We start from the raw sequence: 22,518 nt of genomic DNA, 5'->3' as shown, positions 1-22,518 counted from the left end.
TGTTGCAAGAAGAGCCAAGCCAGTCTTTTAAAGTAAATGAGCAATGCATCATAAGCATTTGTAGTTTACTCCATATTATTTCAATCAGACCTTTTAATCCATTGTGTTGAGGCAATTCTGCCTTTCAGTTTGATTGGTACTGAAAGCTTCTGTGACTTGGAAAGCTAAAGAGAAGCAGGAGTTCATATTTGTCCTTTTCCAGTCCTGTGGTTTGGTCATGTGAAAGAAGAAGGAATTCTATTTCTTTCACTTTACTCTTTGGTAAAATTGTAGTTTTGAGTGTTGAAGATGGGAAATCATCTTGCAACTAGCCTAAGGGAAGCTAGCAGACTCCCACTCCATAAAATTCTGGTAAAATGACAATATCAAGATGATATCCTAACAAAAGATCACAACAGCTGTTATTTTTTCTTTTGGATTCATTTTGCAGTACATTTGTAGATGTGAGTACAGGGGATTCTTTAAGCATCTAAGATCTAGAATAAAAGCTTCTTTAAAGATGATTGGCTAATAATTCAGCTTGTAAATGCATTTTGCATTCTTCTACATCCAGGTCATATTTTTCACTACCTTTAGCCCTCACAGGGCCTTAGCACAGAGGATGCTGATGGAGGAAAGAGAATGAAGATAACTCATGGGGATTTTTCAGTTTTTGACTGTCTTTTTTGTTCTTCATATTTTTTTCCTGAACCTGATCCATCTAGAAATCCTTTGAATCCCTAAGAGTGCCTGGAACCTTAATAATGGAAAAGCAATAGAAATTCCAAACTAACCAATAGGGACCTGAAAAGGTTTTGTACCTGCACTAATTGAAAATAAATGGAAAAAAAAAAAAACACAACAAAACAACAACAACCAAAAAAAAAAACCCACCACAAAAACACAACCAAAACCCAACAAACAAACAAACCACCATATTGTGAGATACCTGTCCATACATATGGACAATCAAATCATAGAAAATTATACAATTTCTTAGAGCCGGGGATATAATGCACTGTACAATCTTTTTTCCTCTTTTGCCAAAGTGTGTTTCAGCATTCCACACTGCTTTAAAACAATGTACAAGTGGCTTTATGTGTTCTGACTATTTTTGCCATAAGAAAATCCAGTGAGTGGGTATTGAGTGGGAGTGGAACAGAAAATTCACATTGCTCATAACAGTACACTTTTATCTTGCAAGTTACTGTGTTCAGTAATGCTGTATTTGAATTCTGAAATTGTTTTGTGTCACTGAAAAATGAAAATGAAAGAATATAGATAGAACAAATGGCATTCAGAAGTTAAAAAAAAAAAACTTGAATGAAATGGATTTACAGAAAGCTTTGACAGTTCTTTTCAAATGCATTATTTATATTATTTGTGCCATGCATTTTTCTCACCAAATGACCTTACCTGTAATACAGTCTTGTTTGTCTCTGTTTACAACCATGTATTTATTGTAATGTACATACTGTAATGTTAATTGTAAATTATCAGTTCTTATTATAACATCATCCTTGTCAGGGTGGTGTTGCTATATTTGGAAACTCTTGGTGAGAGAATGATTATTCCTTGTACATTTTTTTCTCCTGTAATATATTCTATGTCACCTTAGAGCTTGTCTATGGAAGAGTCAAGAGAAGTATAAAACACGTAAAGATACATCAATTTAAAAAGCTGCAGGTATTTGGTCCCAGGGCTGTGCCTTAACTTTAAACAATATTTTCTTCTGTTTTGCTGCATTTGAAAGTAAGGTAGCTGTACAGCTAGGGCTGGGTATTTCTACCATATTTTTAGTTGCTAACTCATATGAGCTAATATGCATGATACTACAATGAGCTTTCATTCATGATACTACTGGAAGTTCAAGGTTTTTTAAACTTCTGGCAATATAATTGTATTGCCTCTCTGATTATCTCTTTACATGCTATCATCAGGGATTATTGCAGACATTTTCTTTTTTTTTCTTTTTTCTTTTTCTTTTTCTATTTTTCTTCTGAAAAAAAGAATATTAAAATTGATGCTGTATTTCAGCACTGAGTTGCACTGAATGAAACAGCTTTGGAAAGCATCTCTAATAAGCATTTGATTTTAATGCATATTGGGAAATGGAATAATCAGAATTTGAAAGGTATAGCTAACTTTCACTGTTGTCTATAAAATGCTTTAATTAGTAGCACAAATTATCACTATGTAAGTGGAATCCATAAAGTAGAACAAAAGGCAACTTTAACCTTCGAAATGCTTTCCAACATCAATATTAGTGTTATAAGCAGCCAAAGTTTTGTTTTATGTAGCTGTATCTGAGGCTTTGTACAGATGTGTATAGCGTAATGCATTATGTCTACAGTAAATCAGTAAACTTTTAGGTCTTTTACTAACACTAGTATTAGTTTTGCAGGTTGGACTGAGCATCTCTTTTTTGCTGTTTAACTTGTCACGGTGCTCCAGACTACTTAGAGGGGATATCAATGAATTCGCCAGAGGGAGGTAACTAAATACCTCTCCTCCATTCCAGTGATGCCCAGCCCTTGTAGCATGCAACTTCTTTGTGAAAGGAGAGATTCTTTTTCAAGGAAAAACAGAGCCTCCTTTTTGACACAAACTGTAGATTTTAGCAGCCCTGGCCCAAAGGAAGTGGATTGCTTTATTTTAAATGGTATAAAAGGGACGCTCTAACAACAGAAATCCTGAGCAATTTTCTGTTACTGTTTTAATTTGATTTTTCCTTTGGGTATGTCTTGAGAGTGGCAACTTGTGTGAACATTGCACATGACTATTCTTTCACTGGTTTCTTAGCCTCTCTTACAGCCTATGGGATAGTACTGTACATCAATACCTTCATATGAAATTTTATATGCAATGGAAATAAAAGCATGGGTTGATTCTGCCTAGTTACTGCATTTGATTTTCTTTTGCAAGTTAATTTTTTTTTTACATACATCCCATGGTTGTGACATCTTAAAGCATATTTCCAAAATAATTTGATTACTGTATTTTTGTCATACTGTTTTGCATAGATAATGCAAAATAAATGTGGGGGCACATCAGAAAAGTCAAATGTGGTATTTCATAAAGAAGTCTAATCCACAAAGGTGCTATACTATTATATGGAAAGGTGCCCAGTCTCAGTCTTCAGGAAATTTTACCACTGGTTTCAGTGGCAAAACCAGCCTATCTGAGAAAATAAAACTGCAGCTTTAAAGAAACTGAAAAAATTACAGATTGCATGGAGGATCAATATACTGGGATACACAAAGGAGAAAAAAGGAAAAATAATACCGTAGTTAAGTATTCAGCAGAAAATTATGTCGATAAATGAGTGATCAAAAGAAATTGTTGGTTGTCTTTTTTTTTTTTTTCCCCAATAAATTTAATGACAGCTGTTGCCTTGAAGAAGAAATGCACTCCTAAAGCAGTTCCAGCTCTTGAAGTCATTTTCGTGCACCTCTCCTTCATCCTAGTGAGGGTTTTGTTTTGGAGGTTGATTGGTTCTTAACTGAAAATAGTTTCTAACCAAATACAAAAAATTTGTATTTGCTGGCCACTGTCCTGGCTAGCATCAGATGGAGGGGGCTATAAATTTAAATCCTTTAAAATGCTGCTTCCCAAAATGGGATTGGGATGCTATGCTTTGTACAGTAAACTGCAGCCTCTGATCTGTGACAGCAGCACTGCAAGACCGGGGCAGATGGTGCCAGGCAGTGGCCCCAGCAGGGCCACAGAAGCCATCCCATGGGAGCCATAAGGCCCTGGTGCTCTCCCATCCTTCTTGACAGTCAGTAATTAGTATTAATGAACACTAATCATATTCAAACAATTTATCTGTTAGCCTGTCCAAATTGATAAATCCTTTAGCAGCATGGCTTATAACAGAACTCATCATAGTTTGTGTGTTCTATCCCTACCGGCAGGCAAAGCAGCTCTCAAACTCACGCTTTATTCAAGTATTTGAATAAAATACTTTTCCTATCAAAATTCCCTGCAGGCCCCACCTTTATAAATATTCATACCTGCCAGTGCTTCTTGCTGGCCCACAACTGTCGGCTGCCCACACAAACTACGAGGGATGCCCTTTTAAAACACGTTGTTTGAGATTGGTTCAGTCCTTGTGTCTGACTTGGGTGGCTTCAAGCATTCTGCTTTGCTGAGTTTGCCTGTTCCAGCACCCAACCAGTTGGTGATGGTGCTGAGGCCTCAGTACTGTTCTCCCATGGGATGGCCGCGACAGCAGTGCTGGAGTTCATCTGCTCCAGATGGGTTGTTTGCACAAGCTGCCAGGTGGGAGGAAGTGTGGGTGGTGATGCAAGATGTTTCTCTGGCAGGTTGATGGGCTGGCAAGATCCTCAGGGCTTCATGCTTCGTGAGCAGTGAAAATCACAACTGATATTTTATAGCGACAAGTGGGAGGATGGCATGGTGAGCAAGGTGAGGTTTTGGGCTGTATTCTTGCTTGCCTCCAGCCAACCTTAAAAACCTGGAGCCTTATTTTTAGATATGTTTGGGCAATTTTCTGTCCTGAATCTCTCCTTGTAGTCATAGCCCTCCCCAGAATCATTAATGCTTTTTTTTTTTTTTTTTAAACTCTTGGGGAGGAGATGTTAGGGTTTGGCTAATATCTGTTAACATAGGTAAAGGTACCCTTATAGTGGTACCCAAGCTTTCCTCTGCCATACTGGATTCAGAGAGAATGGAGATGAAATGCCAGTGCCTCCCATTCCACCTCCCAGTAGCAGGCAGTGGGCTCCCACTGTTTTCTGGGGACATGAGCTCATGCAGCTGCAGGGAACCTTGCTGCAGGGGTGCTGCCAGCTGCACCACAACCCGCACAACCTGCTACCATGCTATTGAACATGCTGCTAGGCTGGTCACCAACTACCACTGTGATATTTTGCATGTTCATGGCAGGTAGGAATTCTGCTTGGGCCCCTGCTAGTCTCCACATTTCAGTATAGACCAGCATGCTGTTGTGAAAAACAGATAGATAGCTAACCCCCCGACACACACGTTCTGAAACAGGCTTCATATCCAAACTGCTGTGTTGCATTTTAGGTATCCCTGTGGGACTGGTTTGTACATGGCCTGATGGAACCATATACTGACCACACTGCCTCTGATAAACTGAAATTTCTTCTGACAAGGAACAGTTTTGTTCCTGATTTTAAAAAAGGGAGGGAAGGGAGATTTAACTGTGGTTCACTGGAAGTCCAGATAATTACACTGTAAGCATTAGCAAGAACAAGCATGAATCACTCCTTTCTCCTGCTTCAGCTGAAGTGCTCCAGTGTCAGCTTCATTAATAATTAATACAACAGGGAAGAGGGGCTTAACAGCATTGTCTTCTGTCACAGCCAAAGGGGACAGTAAGTCTGCAGATCCACACAGCTGCTCTTGCACCAAAGTTCTAGGACACCTGAGTGTTTAAGAGAAGCAGACAAAATCTGTCTGCTGCTGCAGCTCACAGTGGTAGGTGAGAAAAGGTGAACATGCTATCCAAGGTGAAATGAAGGTTCCCCAGGAGAAAGAAACAAGTGCTTAACAGAAAATACAACCATGACATCTGAAGCAAGGCTCATACAGCAACATAACCATGATTGTTAGGGGAGAATGAAGAACAGGGCCTCTGAGGATCCCTGAATTAAAAGCTAAAAAAGCCTGAGTTTGTTCATAAGGCAGGTTGCAGCAAGATAGACTGCCCAAGCCCTGGTGTCCTGTGAACTCCCACATGTCTTTGCAAAGATGCCTGGCTCCACTGTTTGACCTCCTGCCTGGGAATCTCTCAGGGAGCGCTGATGGATGGGGCAGAGCAATGCAAGGGAACATAATCCTGTCTGAGGAATTAGAGCACAGAGGATGATGGTGAGTTCTGGAATGCTGGCGGCACCCTTAAGGAAGGGGTAAAGCTCCATGTCCAGCAAGTGTTGAGGCAAAGGGGCCACATGTTGCTCACAAGGCAAGGTGGGAGACCTCCTGCTGTCATAGTCCCAGAAAATGGAGGGGAGAAAAGTCCTTGGAGGAACATCTACAGCACAGCTTGTGTAGAGTCAGCAGGCTCTGACAAACGGCAGTGGTGAACAGCTTATCTGTGGGAATGGCAGAGTGGGATCCTATTTCAGTCCCTCTGCAACTCATTTAATCAACACTTCTCATCAAGAATAAAGCCACAACTTCCTCCAATACAGACAGAAGTTAATGTCTGCTTACTTTGAGCAGCTGTTCACGTCACAATGGTGGGTTGGTGTTTGACACCAGCTAACAAGCTTTATTTAGTTCAGCATTGGAGTTAGTTGTACATGTCTGTGACTTAAGGGTTTCCATAAAGGTTGTACAGCACAGAAATCACTATTGCTTGGTGAGTTTTTGAAACTAGTACCTTAGAGAAGCTAATTATGTTTCTATTAGTGAAAGCCATGAAATAATCTAATCTATGCTTAGTGAAAAAGCATATAAATGTGCTATACACATCCCTTTTTTAACTTGTTGAGAGGGGGAAGCTCTGCGTGGGTGAACGTGTTACTCTTACAGAATAGTTGCACTATGCAGCTGCTCCACATATCTGATTAGTTCCCAGGCTGGCAAATCTACCTGGAGCAACTCAAACAGTTACCAGGACTGACTATCCAGTCAGGTTGTCTGATAAGAGAGGACCTTCCTTGCAAAAGTGTCAGCAAGAGTGAACATATGAATGTTTGCTGACAGCTTCGATGCAAGACCACAGGCTTTCACTAAACTCACCTCTGCCAGCTGTGCGAGCTACAGTGGGGGACTAGGCACTGTTCACAGTATCACAGTGTATCAGAGGTTGGAAGGGACCTCAAGAGATCATCAGGTCCAACCCCCCTGCCAGAGTAGGATCACTTAGGGTAGTCCACACAGGAACGCATCCAGGAGGGTTTTGAAAGTCTCCAGAGAAGGAGACTCCACATCCCCTCTGGGCAGCCTGTTCCAGTACTCCGTCACGCTCACTGTAAAAAAGTTTCTCCTCATGTTGAGGTGAAATCTTCTATGTTCAAGTTTGATCCCATTGCTCCTTGTTTTATCACTGTGAACCACTGAAAAGAGCCTCGACCCCTCCACTTGAGAGCCACTCCTCAGATATTTATAGTCATTGATCAGATCCCCTCTCAGTCTTCTCTTCTCAAGACTAAACAGCCTCAGGCATCTCAGTCTCTCTTCATAGGGGCTGGACTCATTCCTCCAGCTCTGGTGCAAAGGGGTAGACAGGTAAGGCACAAGGGTAGTCCTGAGCTACCATTCCCTTTGCTCTTGACTCAAGCAGCAAAATGCACGCATCTCAGAAACAAGAGTTAAAACAATTAAATAGCTAAACACAAGTAATTATAAACATACCCATGCACACGCCCATAAAAACTAAGATGTTCCTGTGTTATTTATAAGGACCACAGTTCAGACATTCCTTAAAATGGCTCACAATAACAAAGTTATGGGGAAATCAGGCAACAGAGATAACTCTGCCTGGACTGAAAAAGTTACTTTATATATTCCATATTGTGGTGGTTTGGAAAGTCTCAAGGGTCAAACAGGTGATGGCATTTTAATGATTAAAATAAACTTTGAATTTATTATTGAGATGAGTGGAGCAAGCTCACAGCTCTGTTGCTTGTGAAGTGAGAAGGCAAGGGAATCACTGAAATTGGCTGTGCAGACCTTAGTGAGTGGTAAAATACTGCCTCATCTTTTCTTTCTCTTTTTTATTTTCTTTCTTTTATTTTTTGTCTTTTGTTTTTTACTTTCTTTTTTCTTTTTTCTTTTTTCTTTTTTCTTTTTTCTTTTTTCTCTTTTCTCTTTTCTCCTTTCCCTCTCCCTTTCCCTCTCCCTTCCCCTTCCCTCTCCCTCTCCCTCTCCCTTCCCCCTTCCCTCTCCCTCTCCCTTCCCCCTTCCCCCTTCCCCCTTCCCTTCCCTTCCCTTCCCTTCCCTTCCCTTCCCTTCCCTTCCCTTCCCTTCCCTTCCCTTCCCTTCCCTTCCCTTCCCTTCCCTTCCCTTCCCTTCCCTTCCCTTCCCTTCCCTTCCCTTCCCTTCCCTTCCCTTCCCTTCCCTTCCCTTCCCTTCCCTTCCCTTCCCTTCCCTCCCCTTCCCTTCCCTTCCCATTTTTTAATTTTCTTTTTTTCCTTCTATTTTATTTTTATTTTGCAATTTAGATTATGAGAGAGGGTACAGCAGGATTTCTGATAAAAAAAACTAAATTGCAAAAGTCCTGTTTATGTCTGGTTTTTGGTCACGACAAAGTCATTGGCAGTAAGCTTTGATTATGGTAAAAATTCTGAACTAGTCAGAAGATGAAAATTGGTTAATCCTATGTTCATCTGCAATGGGCAGTAAGTTTCTTGGATGACCATGGGGATCCCATGCAAAGTTGAAGCACGCTGTAGCAGCTGTAGTAAAGAGACTGACAGCCCTCCAGCATCCTTCGCCTGGGAGTGACTGCCAGCACTGCTGTTCAAAGCCTTGTTTACTCTGATTTCTTTCATCTCAAATAATGCATGTTAGCTGGAGCACTTTTAATAAAAGAGTGCCTTTGTGTGTGTGTGTGGAGGGTTGTTGTGGTGGTGGTGTTTGTTTTTTTCTTTTGGGGTTTTTTTTGGTTGGTTGGTTGTTTTTTTGTATCACCAACCCTATTCTACGGGCAGAGTGCAAAGGGCTGTCATTGTGGCTGTGTTAGCAGTACATTCATTTTCCTGTCTTTCACACCCTCACCCTCTAAGCATCTTGTCTCCAGTCTTCACCCTTTTTACTGTCAGGCACTGAGAAAGAGATTAAATATCACCTCCCCATCCAGTAGGCATACTGGAACAAGATCTCTTCCCCAAAGCAGCCTCTGGGAGGAGGAAAGGGGCTGGAAGAGTTTACAGAGCCTGAGGGGCTTCAGGCTCAGTCTGCCCTTGCTCCAACCCCGCTTCTCTCACAGGTCTACAGAACTAACCAACTTGTCAACTGTGTTTCAATTACAGCTGATCATATTCGCCACATTTTATTATCACTTCTCACACCTTCCCTCTGAGCAGCTCCTCACATCCTCACGATTTTGCCACACATCTGGGTCCTTTCCTTTTAAACCAAGGCATTCAATAGCTGTTGTTTTTCTTGATCCCAGGAGATTCCTTTCTCTGTACTTCATATGTCATCACCCCAATACTTTTGCCCTTTCAACTTCCTTGGTTAAGAACTGCAAAGGACGTTACTCTGTTCTTTTTATTGTTGCTAGGGTGTGGAAACTCACCTCTACCATATTATATTGTTTGAAATGGTTACCTATAGTGAGTGATACAGAAAAAAAGATACATAACGAACAAACTTATTATCTTTGTGGCACTGAGACCCCCAGAAACACCCCACTCAGACATTCCTTCCTGGTAGACAACATTCAACAGCAAGTATTTTCAAACACAAAATGTATCTTTGATGCTGTGAAAGCATTTTGTCCCCGTTCTCCCACCAGAGCATAAGCTGGTCCACTCCAGGTACCAGGAGGTGCAAGGTTCCCTCTTGTGACTGGATGAAATAGGTATCCATCTAGAGTAATATGTGGGATCCCTAACCTGCTTGTTGTAACCTTGCAGTAGATACCTCTCCCACAGTATTGTCACCCACATGCAACACTGCCCATGATTCAACCACTGCCATGCAAAGCCCAGCATCACCAGTGACACTGCTTCAGTGGATTTGTGCAGACAGGGAAAGGACAAATATTTGGGTGCCTGTTCCCTTCCGCTGCCTCCACAGAGGAAAGGGGCAAGCAACATATCTAAAAGATGAGATGATGCTCACCAGAGAGTACAGAAGCCTGCTCAGTTTAAATAACATGGTGCCATTGCCATACTCCTACCCACCCAGGCAGGTATGGCTGCATTCACACTGACACTGTCCACATGTCTGTACAGGATGGAGCAGGGAGGCTCACCGTGTGTGCTCACAGGCTCTCTGCTGTTCATTGGACATGCAGCTGTGGCCCGTCAGTACAAGGATGACACTTTCGGCTGAAGCCCTCCGCAACCTTCTCTGCTGCCTGGAGAACTGCAACCAGCACAGAAAAATACAGAGGTAAAAAGCTCAGCTGGTCTTGGCAGATGTCAGCATAGAAGAAAGGGGGTAAAAAAATAAAAAACAAAATACAGCCCAAGTGCCCACACATATCTGTGGGATGGCTCAAGGACACAGCGCTGTCAAAAACCATCAAGGCTGATTCTCAGTGCAGAAATAGCTGATGATCCACTTGGAAAGGGATGAAATCTTGGTTCAAGCCTATATTCTGAGCTCCATTTGTTCAATGGGGATAGGGGCATCTTCCACCTGCATTAAATCTACCTGCATATGCCTGGCAGTGAGACCAGAAGGAACAGTGCCTGGGTCAGGCAGAGGTTTAACAGCAACTGCAAAGATACCCACTAAATCTAAGGTTATATGACTTGGACCATGGTCCAAAACCCTACTTGATCCTACTGTTCTTCACACTGCATTTGGAGATCCAGTCACAGCCAGAAAGGGTTTGAGTGACATATATTGGGAAAAGAAGAGGTGTTCCATGGCTTACTGTGGGCTGTCTAGGTGGGAGTGCTGTGTCTGGTCCTGCTGGCACCTTGTATGTGGTCGCTATGGCAGATCATTTGGTCTCTCTAGAAGTACTGTGGAGCAAGGTGATGTCTACAGGCAGGTGCAGGTGCATTCTCTGGCCTGGCAAAACGGTCCATGATCTGTGTCTGAACAAGTAATTTCACATAAGCAGCAAAACAAAATGTAGATGGGGCTAACTCAGTAACTTCACAGGAGTATTTCAAGCATAAAATGGAGGCCCAGCACACTGGCTGGCCTGGAAGCAGGGCAGTAGACTCTGACAGGAGTCTCTATTTTCATTGCAAGGGAAGAGGCCCTGCAATCCACTGAAGAAATGAAAGAGAGACAAGGGCACTGCTGTGAAAGCTGACTTTCTTCAGCTCCTAGAGACAGCCCAGGGCTTTGCTATATCTCATTGGAGGGATTTCTCAATCAAAGGAATTTCTTCCGCAGCCTGTGAGGATGGGGAAACATGTGCTAGGAAAACACGTGCTAGTAGCCACATTGTGACTAAGTGCCTTGATGCTAGTCCTGGATATCCTCCCCATGTTTAATCAGAGACAGTAATCAAAGTAGTATGCTGTTCTCTGCTGCTGAAATGAACAGAAAGCTGCCAAGCCAGCAGAGATCAGGCCAGCAGGTCTATGGGGCACTCCTGCCTCACTGCACCAAAATGCCTGACAGAACAAGACACTCCTTGGTCAATTCTGCCTATGTCTGAATGGATTCCTCCTTCTCCAGTGAAGAAAAAAAAAAAAGCAATAGGTGGAGGAAAGAAAAGACAGTCATAAAACCGTTGCAGAAAAGCAATGACTGCAAGGCAGTCCTTGCTGTAGCCTGTGCCAGCTACTGCCCTAATAAGCAAGTTTGCTGACCTACATTAAAGTCCATTTACTAGGAATGTGGATTATATAGCATGGACTACTAAACATGCTCTTTGAGAGCATGTGTGTACAGTGAGCCACAACTACGAAGTCTTAAGTGCTCCTCCTGAGGCAATGCATACTGTGATACCTGCCCTTCTATGTCATGGGTGAAGCTACACAGGCCTGCAAATAGGATATTTGTCCTTGGGTCCCACCATTTCAGACCGTAGAGAGTCTCCCTACTCTGTGCTTGGTCCTGGCAGGAGGCACACCTCTCTAGGTACTGAATGCCTTGCAGAAAACTCAACAAGCAAAGGAAGCAGATTGTGAACCAAGTGGTGGGGATACCATATTGACAGTCAAACGAAACCCAGGTGGATTCAGCTCTGACAAATTCAGTATCTCACTTGTGTGACACATAAATATGACATGCAAATATGCTCCTTGTACCAGGCTTTCAGGTGAGTGCGTGCAATACCCACTAAAGCAGCAGGAGCTGTTACAGCCTGCCAAGACAGAATTACCCCCTCGGTCCATTTTTCTGCAGCATAGGGCCATCAGTCTGACCATGGTCAGACCAGTTGGAGCAGTGAACCCAGCCTAACCCTGGTTTGCTCATGTCCAGGCTACTCAGTGCTGGTCAGACCCAGCTCCCTCATGCTGTGGGGAAAAGCTTGTTCCCAAGGTGTCAGCTTTCTGATTGACATCTGTTGCCAAGCTTCACAAACCCTTTTTCCACAACAGTCTCATACTTCCCTATAGACATGTATCTTGATCCAGGATTTCATTCAGTCGTACAGAGGACATCCTGGCATCAAAGCAAAAATAATGTGAGGGGCTGTTCTGTTTACAGTTTATTCTTACAGCACTTGAAAGTTTTAGGAGGAGGGGAAACAGAGGGATGAGGACAACACACAGCTGTAAGCCCCTACTCTCTGCATGGTTTGATGCCATGAACAAGCATAAGCAAGATGTTTTGGCTCAATGTGTTAATCTTCCTCAATAACCAGCAAAAGCTTCAGCTCTCTAGCTTGGCCTGCACTCTGTACCCTACCTAATTCATTTAGAATGTTAGGAACACAATGGGGAACTGAAGCTGACATCTTTACCATATTCCCAAGGAGGCTGCAGTTCAGGCTGAATCCATGCTGTGACCTGGCAGGACATTATAAACCATCACATGTGCAGTGGCTTCAAAGATGGGTTTGATTCTTCCCCCAAATCAATACAAACTACTATGGAGTTTTTTTGAACTGCTTAGAAGTGGGATTTAAGTGGAGCACTGGTCTTCCTGGATCACCATGCAAGGGCAAATTTAATTTAGCTTTCTTGTAACTAGAATCATAAATGAAAACAACAGGAACTAGAGAGTAAGTATTACAACGTTAGCTCATTGTCCCTATTGAATCACCGCCAACACAACCAGCATCATCTTGCATTAAGGCATGGCACCGCCACCTCATTATTACCTAATTCAATCAATTTAAAGTAAAAACCTTGCTAATCAGACCCCAAGGGCGATGTGTAGAATCAGTTATGTACCTAAAGGATGTTTTTAATTCCATCTGAAGCGACGTAAGCCTCCTTAGACACACAGAGAGTTTTAAATGCCTGCCATGGAAAACCAATTAAGGCTTGCTTTGGGAAGCTGACAGCAGTAAATTCATTCAAGACTCTTTTTTTCTCTGAGTACTGAAAATGTGTGCTTTAACATGTCACCATGTGAAAATGAGCTGAAAGCCAGAAGTATTTCACAGAATGGTGGAACAAAATTGCACGTTTACTGCCATGTGAGGCTCCCCCATCTCCCCCACCTCCATCCTCCCCCTCCCTGATAGGTCCAGATTTTATTAGCTTCTGCAGTAGGAAAACGTGAGGCTTTCCAGCCCAGCACACCGCAGTGGGAGCTGGGCACGTTACCCTAAAAACTGACTTTTGCTTTCAGGTGTACTGCTTAAAGTTATCATCCTGAAGGAAAATAAATAGCCCTGAGCCATGGTCATGTGTGCTCACTGAGTTTCCAGGCTGCACTGTTCCAGGAACGTGGAGCATTTTCAAACTGCTTGAGAATGGTGGTGTCAGTGTAGATGATTCAGGGGGGTTAAGAACACTTCTTCATGCCCTTTTCTTATGTCTTCAAAGTGTGGCTTTTCAAAGCATAGCTGAATGGCAGGTGACTCATAAATGTCTGTTTTGCAGATAGCGTGACATGCAAACCAGACACAACGTGTGAATCCTCTGGTGAAAGCCAGTGACATGATCTGGTGGGGAAGAAAAAGCCAGTCCTGGTCACAGAAATACTACAGATACCAGTGGAGGCAGGAATTCTTTGCGGTTTTGGCTTTGGAGTCATTCATCTGAGAAAAAGCTAAAATCCCAGTTCCTTTCTCATTTACTTGTCCACATGCAGACTTTGAGGATTGCAGAGTCATTAGATCATATAACCCAACCTTTTCAGCTCTCAGAATCACATCTAGTTACACAAAGTGGTGCTTGACTGAAAAATTTTTTTTTTTCTTCCAGTATGGTATTGAAGTACCTGAAAGACTTTTCTTCTTCTGTTGTGCCAAAGTGCTGCATCATTCTTCTGGAGAAAATGTCTCTTCGGAAAAGACCTCTTTCTCTACAGGGTCATTCTTTTTTGTCAGAGATGGACTGACAAGCTTCCCACCTATGTTAATTCTCTTAATAATCATCATCTTCAAAGGTGAAATTAACTTGTATGCACAAATTCCATCTGAACTGGCAAGACAAGGGATTCCCTAGGTCTATAAGCAAGGGCACAAGGATGCTGCTGAGTCTAGGAAATTGCACCTGAAGTCTCTACATGTCCAGATTTCCATACTGAGTGAGGAACTGGTCAGTACAGCTGTCATAGTACTACTAGCAATCTGTGATTAGAGCAGGGTTTATTTGTACAAAGAATATATGAGTGAGGTAAACACTCTCCCTTGACCAGGGAAAGCATCTCTGTGGGGAAAACAGAGGGACCTTTGAGGACTGTAACATAAGCAACAGCACAGTGACAATGCTGGTTCCTGGAAGGCCTCACTGGAGCTCAGGAAGGGCACTGCAAAATGTATTCAGGTAATGCTTTGGTGCAAGTGCTCTTGGGGAATCATAGAATCATTCAGGGTTGGAAGGGACCACAAGGATCATCTAGTTCCAACCCCCCTGCCATGGGCAGGGACACCTCACACTACATCAGGCTGGCCAGAGCCTCATCCAGCTTGGCCTTAAACACCTCCAGGGATGGGGCCTCAACCACCTCCCTGGACAATCCATTCCAGGCTCTCACCACTCTCATGGGGAAGAACTTCTTCCTCATGTCCAGCCTGAATCTCCCCACTTCCAGCTTTATTCCATTCCCTCTATTCCTGTCACTACATGATATCCTAACAAGTCCCTCCCCAGCTTTCTTGTAGGCCCCTTCAGATACTGGAAGGCCACAATAAGGTCATCTCAGAGCCTTCTCTTCTCCAGACTGAACAGCCTCAACTCTTTCAGTCTCTCCTCATAGACTCAGCTCCAGCCCTCTGATCATCCTGGTGGCCCTTCTCTGGACATGTTCCAGCATGTCCATATCCCTCTTGTAATAGGGGCTCCAGAACTGGACGCAGTACTCCAGCTGGGGTCTCACCAGAGCTGAGTAGAGAATCACCTCCCTTGACCTGCTGGCCACACTTTTCTTGATGCAGCCCAGGATCTGGTTGGCTTTCTGGGCTGCAAGTGCACATTCACAGCTCATGTTGAGCTTCTCGTCCACCAGCACCCCCAAGTCCCTCTCCTCAGGGCTGCTTTCCAGCCACTCACTGCCCAGCCTGGATTTGTGCTTGGGATTGCCTCAACCCAGATGCAGGACCCTGCACTTGGTCTTGTTGAATCTCATGAGGTTGGCTTGTGCCCACCTCTCCAGCCTGTCAAGGTCCCTCTGGATGCCATCCCTTCCCTCCAGCCTGTCTGCTGCACCACACAGCTTGGTGTCATCAGCAAACTTGCTGAGGGTGCACTCAATGCCTCTGTCCATGTCACCAACAAAGATGTTGAACAAGACTGATCCCAGCACTGATCCCTGAGGGACTCCGCTTGTCACTGGCCTCCACTGGGACATGGAGCCATTGACAGCCACTCTTTGGGTGCAGCCATCAAGCCAGTTCTTTATCCATCTGGTGGTCCACCCACCAAACCCATGTGTCACCAGTTTGGAGACCAGGATGTGGTGTGGGACAGTGTCGAAGGCTTTGCTCAGGTCCATGTAAATGACATCAGTTGCTCTCCCCTCATCTATTAGTGTTGTCACCTGTTCATAGAAGGCCACCAGGTTTGTCAGGCAGGATTTGCCCTTGGTGAACCCATGCTGACTGAACCCAATCACCTCTTCACTATTCTTCTGTCTCAGTAGTGCCTTGAGGAGGATCTGCTCCATGATCTTACCAGGCACAGAGGTGGGACTGACTGGCCTGCAGTTCCCTGGATCATCCTTCTTTTCCTTTTTGAAAATGGGAGTTATTTTTCCACTTTTCCAGTCAGTGGGGACTTCCCCAGACTGCCAGGACTTTTGGAATGTAATAGAGAGGGGTTTAGCAACCTCATCTGCCAGTTCCCTCAGTACCTGTGGGTGTATCCCGTCGGGTCCCATGGACTTGAACACTTTCAGGTTCTTCAGGTGATCACGAACCTGATCTTCACTTATGATGGGCAGTTCCTTCTTCCAGTCCTTGCCATTATCCTCTGTGATCCCAGGAGTGTGGTTGGAGCCCTTGCCAGTGAAGACTGAGGTAAAGAAGTCATTGAGAACGTCAGCCTTCTCCATGTCACTTGTCACCAGCTCCCCTGTTTCCTTTCTGAGGGGAAAGACCTTCCCTAGTCTTCTTTTTACCTTTAATATACCTATAGAAATTTTTCCTGTTCCTCTTGATCTCCCTGGCTAGATTTAATTCTAACTGAGCTTTAGCTTTCCTAACCAGGTCTCTTGCTGCTCAGGCAGCTTCTTTATATGCTCCCCATTCTAGCTGTCCTTTCTTCCACTCCTTGTAGAGCTTCTTTTTGTGTGACAGTATGTCCAGGAGTATCTTGCTCATCCAGGCAGGTCTTCTAGCATTCTTTCCTGCTTTCCTCTTTGTGGGGATACTTTGCTCCTGGACACAGAGGAGGTGGTCCTTGAATACTGACCAGCTGTCCTGGGCCCCTCTTCCCTCTAGGGCCAGCAGATACTTGAAGTGATCAAAGTCTGCATGCCTAAAATCCAGGATTATAATCCTGAGATGTGCCCTCCTAGTTGCCCTGAGGATCTTAAATTCTATTGCATCATGGTCACTGCATCCAAGGTTATCCCTGAATCTCACATGGGCCACCAGCCCTTCTCTATTAGTGAGAACAAGGTCCACCATTTGGAGGAGGAAGTTGTCATCTATGCATTCCAGGAACATCCTGGATTGCTGGTGCCTTGCTGTCTTGTCCTTCCAGCAGATGTCAGGGTGGTTGAAATCACCCATGAGGACTAGGGCTTGTGACCTGGAAGCCAATTCTGTTTGCCTGTGGAGGGCCTCATCTGCTTGGCTCTGCTGGTCAGGTGGCCTGTAGCAGACCCCTACAGTAACATCTCCTTCCCCTGTCTTGCCTTTAATTTTAACCCTTACACACTCAACCAGCTCTTCATCCTTCCCCAGGTGCAGCTCCACTGATTCCAGCTGGTCACTGATAGAGAGAGCAACACCTCCTCCTCTCCTTCCCTGCCTACCCTTCCTAAAGAGCTTGTACCCATCTATCCCTACATTCCAGTCATAGGAATCATCCCACCAAGTTCACTAATAGCCACTATGTCATGGCATCCCAGCAGCACAGTGACCCTTAACTCATCCTGTTTGTTGCCCAAGCTGTGTGGTTTGCATAGAGGCACTTCAGCTGGGCTGGCCTTGTCACCCTCTTAGATGAATTCCCCTTGATTCCCTTGGGGTGTCCCAGTGCTTCGTCCTTGGCTTGCCTCAGGGCAGCAAGTTGAGAGTCCTTGCTAGGAGTCTGTCCCTCTGCCTCTGGTGAGCTGCCTCATTGTCACAGACAGTGTGAGATTAACAACTCCTTCCCCCTTCAAATCTCATTTAAAGCCCTATCGATGAGCCCTGCAAGCTCCTGCCCTAGAATCCTTTTCCCCTCTGGGACAGGTTCATCCCATTGGTTGCTTGCAGCTCTGGTGCCCTGTAAACTGTGCTGTGATCATAAAATCCAAACCCCTGTTGATGACACCAGTCCCAGAGCCATGAATTGACCTGTTGGCTTTTCCTAAATGTTCCCTCATCCATTGCTGACATCAGAGGGATGGAGAAGAACACAGCTTGAGCTCCTGATCCCTTTAGTAGTTGCCCCAGGGTCCTGAAGTCTCTTTTAATTGATTGTGAACCTCTCATTGATACATCGTCACTACCCACCTGAAAAACCAGAAGTGGGTAATAGTCTGAAGGATTCACAAAGGAGGGAAGTTTAGCTATGAAGTCCTTTACCCAGACACCAGGGAGTCAGCAGACCTCTCTATGAAGTGGATTTGGTCTACATATTGGGCCCTCTGCTCCCCTCAGCAGGGAGTCACCTACAATAATGACCCTTTGCTTTTTCTTTTCAGAGTCAGTTTTTGTGGCTGGCCTGAGGCGAGTCAGCCTTGGTGGCACTTCTGGCCGTTGTGGCATTTTTTGCTTTTGTGAGCCGTTGTCCTTGCTCACAACCCGTTCCTCCTGCAGAGCCTCGTACCTGTTCTGCAAGGGCACTGTGGGTGGTGTGCTTCTTAAAGCAGCACGTTTGCTCCATTTGTGTCGTTTGTTTCGTTGGGTAGTGACCTGTTCCCATTGACCCTGCACATGTGAGTTACTACAGTTACTGCAGGAAGGCTGAGGGGCTTGCTGATGAGAGGATATTGAACCCTCTGCCCCACTAAAAGTCGACTCTTGTTCTATATTCGTAAAGATTAACTTGTGAAAGTTATCAATTTCCTTCTCACTCTCCCTGATGCTTCTTAGCCTACCTACCTCTTCCCTGAGTTCCATCACTTCATCCTGAAGCTGTGCCACCTGGCTGAGCAGGTCAAAAACCTGCTCACACCGCACACAACCATAGTCAGTGCTGCCCCCTGCTGCCTGTGAAAGGCTGTGGCATTCCTCACAGTCTATGGCCTGGATATCAATATCCATTTTGGTGGGTACAGAGAGCACAGTCTTCCTCCTCTGAGTAGCCACCATCATGCCTTCAGTAAAGCGCTTCATCTTGTGTCCTGCCCACACACCCCGCTCGTGGCAGCTACTGATCTAATTCAAAAGGAGCCCCTGGGGCACACTCAGTCTTTATTTGCTCTCCCTGTGCCTGTTAGCCTGCCTGTACCAATGGCCAGGCGCTCCCAGCTGTCTGACCTTGCCCCTCCCTCTTGCTTGTCCCACTTGCTGGGTTCCAACAAGCAGAAAGGCTGCTACCTCACAGCTCACTGTCTGAGAGCCTCTTCTGGTTTTGCTGGGTTGAAAACTCCTGCGGCTTCTCCGGGAACGCCCCGTTTGCTGGAAGTGCTACGGAGGAATCTGTTTGGGCATCAAGAACTGGAAGGAGGCTCCAGCACAGCAATCAGCATTATCTCATGGCAAGTCCAAGAAATACTTTTTTCCTTAGTAAGTCAGTGTGTGAATAGGGGTTTTCCACTCAAATGACCAGAAACGTCTCTTATCCTGTAAGGCTGTTCTCCATTCAGAGTTTCCATGGGAGGGACTGCTGCCTGAAGACTAAATGACTTCTTCTGTACCCTCCAGCCATCAGCAGAAGCATTTCAGCAGAAGCAGATTATGCTCCTATATGCAAATGTGGTTACCATTCTCAGCAGTTATTCATGGCCTTCCAAATCTGGAAGGTTATTGCTGGATCCTACAGCAGAGTTTTGTGTAAAGACAGTTCTCTGCCACCTGCACTGCAGTTCCAGGACCCAGATTAAGGTAGCCTTCACCCAGTGCTAGGGCAGGCAGCAGGGAAGCAACTAAATTCACGAGAACATTGGTGTTGTCCCTGGGGTCTGTTTCATTGTAGAGAGTATTGAGTTAGCCATAAACCAGCAGGCCTGTCATCAAATGCAGGTGCAGGATATGATTGTGAATGACCAATGTACAACCTCTACCACTCTGCCCTCCCTGGCCTGCAAATGTTCTGTTTACCATGGCAGAATGGAAGCAGGGGAGCATCTTCTTTTGCTCAAAAAGAAAAAGAAAGAACAACTACAGAGTACAAAAATTAAGATGCTTTCATAGTCTGAAGCATTCCCCATGTTCTCTGTTTCAACTTTTACTGTTTGCACTTTTCACACAATATCTGCTAATTTTCATCAACCTCTCTATACCTGAGACTCCCTAATTCTCACATGCTATTTCCTTTACCCAAACACTTCATAAATGGCTCTGTGCACTGTCACATCTCTCAGTAAGGTCCAAGTTTACATCTTCTGCCATGCTGCCTCTTACTTACACTTGCAAGTGATACTCTGATGGACACTTGGGACCTCCTGCACTCTGCTCTGCAGTGAGATCCTACTCCTTCGGGCCTTACCAGTCAGTCTTGGTTTAAGCTGAGAAACAGTAGGGGAGGCAGAACGAGGATGGTGCTGGTAGCAGAAAGGAGCTCTCCCAGGCCACTAGTAGCCTGTCAGGGAAGTAAGGTTTTTACAACACAGCTCTCTCCCTTAAAAACACTGTTCACAGAGAAAGCCTTGACTGATACAACAGACAACTGATGGCCAAGATAAAGCAGGGGCACAAGAAGGTGAAAGAGGACATAGCAAGTCCTTTGGCTGGTCACAGCAATGCTTCCCAGGAAAAGAAAAGCCACTGCATGACAGACTCATACCTGAAGTGAGTTGCTGTGTCTTGCCATCATTTCTGGGTTTTACTTTTCTTGTTTTTAATGCCTTATGCTCTTGAGGGCAATGATCACTACCATTTCTAAAAAAAAGTCAGAGCTGGACTATTTATCCTGGTTACTTACTGCAGGCATATTAAGGCAGGATGCTGAGATCTGTGAGCACAGATCACAGTGCTAGCAGAGCCAGACATCAGCAGAGCTGTCTGTGGGCTGGTCCAGGCTGTTTCCCTTGGGGAAAAAAAGGAGTACATAAGGTGTCACATCTTAAGTGGGAGGTGGTGGAGAAACCCATAACTTTAGTAGATTCACCCTCCACCAGTACATTTTTGGGTAGCAGTGCTGACAGAGCCCTTTCCTTCAGCCTTCTCTCCCAGCCAGAGGCAAAAGCAAGTGTTCTCCCCCCAAAACCCTTCAGAAATTAAGTCAGCATCCTTCCTGCAGTCATAAGGCAGCACTGGGATTCATGCCTTGTGTGTGCCCCTGTCAAGCAAGATTTCTGTGTTGTCTGCAACAGAGGTTAAGAGGGGACAACACCAGGCACTGCATGAAGGCAGCCTTTGTGCTCCTGACCTCCTGCCCTGCTGATGCCATGAGACTGGGACTGGGGAAAAGACATAGTTCCTTGGTGAGGGTAGGAGCATGAAGCATTGGCTGTCTGAACTGAACATCTCACTCTGCTGTCTGGATGGAGACAGATCAGTCAGTTGTGATGTTTTAGATGTGGGTATGGGAGGAGAGGAGCAGCCTCTTCTCCCATACAGGAATGAGGTAGGCTCCCCAGGTATTTTAGCAGGTCAGCTAAGCATTTGGAGCCAGCTCTGTTCACTCTCTCAAAGCTTTAAACTTCCAGTTAATGTAAATGCTGGTCCAAGGCCTCAAAACCTGGTAGCCCCCACCTCTGGGGCAAATAGAAAGATGAGAGAGAACTGAAATTAGCAGTGGGATACACTGTTTTTGTAAACTATAGCCTCATGCACCACAAGCCTGCCATGTAGAAAAGCAAAGGTAGCAATGGCTTATCTGTAGTGTGCTAACAGACACTTCCTATACACTGTGTAAAATTTCCTTGCTTTGTTATCTTGGCAAAATCCCTTACCATGGCATGTCAGGATATGTCCTCCACTGAAGAGTGGGATGTGCTAGGCTACAAGGAAAGGAGGAAGGGTGTTTCTTATCTCCACACTTGAAACAGCTCTGCCCCACTCCTACCCCTGGGGTAAGAGGGAGGACAAGAAGTGGGGGAGGACAGACATGAAATTTCTGCTCACACAAACAGCACAGTGTGCATCACAGGCCCACATTAAAGCTGTGTTTCCCCCTCTGCACAGCTGCTGTGGGTGGGAAGATCTCTCTGTCTGCCAGTCCCCCCATACAGACCACCACTGCTGATCCTGTGCAGCAGCACCTCCTGCTTCTGGCTAGGTTGCAGGACACTGTACAGGAAAGCCTGTTTGAGTAGGCCTGTGAACAGACCTGGAAGTGGTGGCAATTGTACAATAAACCTTGGTGACTGAAAAATATGCATAAGTTTGGGTAAGCCTCCAAACTTGTCAATTTTGAGGTATTTCTGGCTATAGCACAGTGGCTATGAACAATGTAGTGTCTTAAAGCTGGTAGGAAAAAAATTAAATAGCCTCTTGGCACTAACTCTCCAGGGAGTTTCTGGCTGTTGGTGCTCAGAGTAAGGGTTGAAAGATATGGGAATTGTGAGGGGCAGTGCTGAGCTTGGCAGGCAGAGATAGTGTTTCCCATGAGGGATGATGGGACAGTGTCTTTAATCACTTTATATATACAGAAGAGTTGACGATATGACGTAATTCTTGCTCTTTCTTCACCTAGGCAGTGACTCTGAACACACTAAGCACACATCTGAGGTGCACTTGACAAAAAACTCTACACAGCAGACAATAGAAGGGACGAAGCCAATATATTAGATAGCTGTTAGGCACCCCTCTCACAGCTTTCCTGGAGTCAAAGTCATGGTTTGGGGGATTAGAAGAATGGCAATATAGAGATCCGTAATCAAAGACAGAGCTAAAACGCGTCAGCAGCTGCCGCCAAAATGTGTGCTGCAGCTGAAGCAGGATGGAGACTGGAGTGGAGCAGATATCGTTCCCACGCTTGGATCCCTACGGGTAAAATGTATCAGGTACGGTTATCTGCAAAGGATTCAGCAGACGGCACCGAGCTCACAAAAAGCCTTGCAGCCGCATCGCGGCCACGA

Source organism: Indicator indicator, chromosome Z (assembly GCF_027791375.1).
Source record: "Indicator indicator isolate 239-I01 chromosome Z, UM_Iind_1.1, whole genome shotgun sequence".
In the NCBI taxonomy this organism is placed as follows: domain Eukaryota; kingdom Metazoa; phylum Chordata; class Aves; order Piciformes; family Indicatoridae; genus Indicator; species Indicator indicator.
This window is presented reverse-complemented; position numbering follows the sequence as displayed.